This window comes from Protobothrops mucrosquamatus, unplaced genomic scaffold, assembly GCF_001527695.2.
Source record: "Protobothrops mucrosquamatus isolate PMUCROS unplaced genomic scaffold, P.Mucros_1.0 scaffold_309, whole genome shotgun sequence".
In the NCBI taxonomy this organism is placed as follows: Eukaryota; Metazoa; Chordata; class Lepidosauria; order Squamata; family Viperidae; genus Protobothrops; species Protobothrops mucrosquamatus.
In genome coordinates, this window is record NW_015386385.1 from 241,581 (window position 1) to 242,176 (window position 596).

The window sequence follows — 596 nt, forward strand, 5'->3', positions numbered from 1 at the left end:
GAGGGAGCCAAAGTTTCGCCCCCTATAGTCAGCGATGGAGTCAGCTGACTATGCCGAGGCGCCGGCAACCACAGCCACTCAGTCTTGGAAGGGTTGAGCCTGAGTCTGTTTCTCCCCATCCAGACCCGTACGGCCTCCAGGCACCGGGCCATCACGTCAAGGGCATCATTGGGGTGGCCTGGGGTGGAAATGTACAGCTAAGTATCATCAGCGTACTGATGGAAATCCACCCCAAAGCCACGGATGATCTCACCCAGCGGCTTCACATAAATATTGAACAATAGGGGAGAGAGGACCGACCCTTGTGGCACCCCACAAGTTAGGGGCCTTGGGGTCGACCTCTGTCCCCCTGCCAATACAGACTGCGTACGGTCGGTGAGGAAGGAGAACCACCGCATAACGGTACCTCCCAGTCCCAACTCCACCAGGCGCCGCAGCATGATACCGTGGTCCACGGTATCAAAAGCCGCTGAGAGGTCCAAAAGAAGTAGGACAGAGGAATAACCCGTCCCGGGCCCTCCAGAGATCATTCACCAGTGTGACCAATGCCGTTTCCGTGCTGTACCCTGGCCTGAAGCCCGACTGGAGCGGGTCTA